General features: G+C 29.2%; 1 long non-coding RNA gene across 1 annotated transcript; it reads left to right on the top strand.

Annotated features, from left to right (window-relative positions):
* Nucleotides 1-442, top strand: LOC137816168 (uncharacterized). The gene is made up of 3 exons (XR_016520276.1): nt 1-120; nt 198-268; nt 371-442. It is a non-coding gene; the product is annotated as an uncharacterized LOC137816168 (long non-coding RNA).
* The last annotated feature ends 1,939 nt before the right edge of the window (nt 443-2,381 follow it).

Genomic DNA, 2,381 nt, shown 5'->3' with positions numbered 1-2,381 from the left:
CAGCAAGTAGAAGCAATGAAAATTGATCTTTTAAACAACATCAAATCTGCTTTCACTCAATTGCAAAGTTGTATTCCAGGAGTAATGACCCAAGATCTACAAGAAGAAATTGTTGTTGAGGTATATAATTTAAATTTTACATTAAACTTATTATTGAATTAGATATTACACATTACATTTTGTTTACTTTAATGTAGAAACAAAGTCAGGCCACTCCTAGAAGCAAAAAGAGAAAAACAGAGAAAACTAACACGAAATTAGCTAAGGGGTGAACTTGTATAACATTTTTTCTTTATTTTGTTTTTATATTATTTATTAATTAATTTTGTTAATCTTGTTTTGGAATACATTCTACTATTTTATTATCCAGGAAATCAGAAGACCTTACAGTTGGAGTTGTCACACTTGAAAAAGATCTTAAGACACTCCAACATCCATCCATTGCCATTGAACTCTTCATGTAAATATAGTCATCTAAAATATGTTTCTAATTTTGTACTTTTGATTTATTGGTTACTAACAACCATTATTACAGGGAGGAATTTGAAAATAATTATAAAGAAATAAATGTTGATTCAGAGAATGTTAAAAGAGTAAGTGAAATTAAAAAAAATTGATATTTTAATTATTTGAAGTCATTGGTAATTAACATTTCTTTTGAAAAAATAGGTTCATAAAAAGGCTTTTAAAGCATGGAAGTGTATGACAAATGAAGTAAGTCTAAGTCTTTTTATTTTATTTTAAGTAATTTAATATTGATTGACTTAATTATGATATTTGAATCAGGAAAAAGAACTTTATTTCAATAGAGCAACCAGACTAAGAGGAAAACTACATTTCAGTACAGTAGAAGAAAAGTTATTATTGTAATTTATTATAAGATCATAGTTTTATATGTTTATTTTGTTTCATTATTGTTTTGTTAATGAACTCCATCTAACACAAGTATTGAAATCAGTGGTGTTCAAAAGAAACAGATTGGAAAAAGAGAACGTAAACCAAAGCTTCATTTTGATGGGACGAATTAAAGTTCATGATTAGGTAATCAGATTTTTTTTATATTCTTTATTATAGTTGATGATGGTTCCATCTATTTGTTTTCATAGTTTCTTCTTTCAATTTGATTTCTTCTTTACAATTGCTTTATTGGAATCAAACACCTCGAACAAATAGTTTTAGCATTTGATTGAGTGTGACATCATTGTATTTCATATGATTTTGAAAATATGAACAAACATGTGGCCACCTATAGCCTCCTGGAGTCACATTGCCCTTCCATGTGGAGGAAGTTACTGCAGCCACGGTTTGCTTGCCTCAGAAATATAACATTGTTGCTTCATTTACATTAATCATTCATTTAAGTGACAAATTAAAAGCATTGACAGGAATGACAAAACTTCCCTTTTTCTTGTTAGAACCTTTTTATGGTGTCATGCCTGCCTACTCACTCCTATTCACAGAATTTTCTTTAATTCAAGATTTGGTTATCATCATCATTCACACCATAGTTAAATAAGTAGAGAAAAAACAAAGATACATTCACTAAACTGTATACCAAATGTGTGCATTAAAGGATAGCAGAAATTATTAAAATGAAATTGGGATTCTAATTTGAAAATAACAGGAAAAAAATAATGTACAAGTTTTGGTTATAAGTTGAATGTAGTTAATATTTGGTATTATAATGTTTCTTATATTTTTGTAAGAAGGGTACATCTCTCACTTCTGTGTTGTGCAACTATTTGATTGATCACAGAGCACTATTTGATTAATTCCTGCCATGTCTTTAATACTGTGTGCATTTCTCAATCTATAATGTTTCTTATATTTTTGTAAGAAGGGTACATCTCTCACTTCTGTGTTGTGCAACTATTTGATTGATCACAGAGCACTATTTGATTGATTCATGCCATGTCTTTGATACTGTGTGCATTTCTCAATCTATGACCAGTGAAGGCCAATGAGGCATTCTTTGTTGTTCTTTTTTCTTAGTTTTTTGTTAGTATGACATTAAGAAAGACAGTGTACTTGTCAAGAACAGGAAGTGAGGATTCTCCTAATGCTCAAAACAAGCAACACAGTAAAAACAAATTACCCCTTTATTCTGCAAAAAAAAAAAAAAACTACCGTCCACCTATACTCCCCCTATTAGTTGTTTTGACTATCAACACTTCATTTGTCTTTCTTAGGATTTGAGATGAGATAAACTGTTGACTAGTCACAAGCTATATTTGAAGTGTGTAATTTTAGATTTTTTGTCATTGTTTCTTTCTTGAATATCTAAATAACTTATAGTAAATGTCTGCACATGTATGTTATGAGTTTAGTTGGTTCAGAACTATTCTTGGTATTTATCCTGTATTGCATTGAATTCAGTTGAT

This window comes from Phaseolus vulgaris, chromosome 1 (assembly GCF_051622355.1).
Source record: "Phaseolus vulgaris cultivar YP4 chromosome 1, ASM5162235v1, whole genome shotgun sequence".
Classification (NCBI taxonomy): domain Eukaryota; kingdom Viridiplantae; phylum Streptophyta; class Magnoliopsida; order Fabales; family Fabaceae; genus Phaseolus; species Phaseolus vulgaris.
The sequence above is the reverse complement of the archived record's forward strand: the minus strand, read 5'-3'. Positions and strand labels throughout refer to the sequence as shown.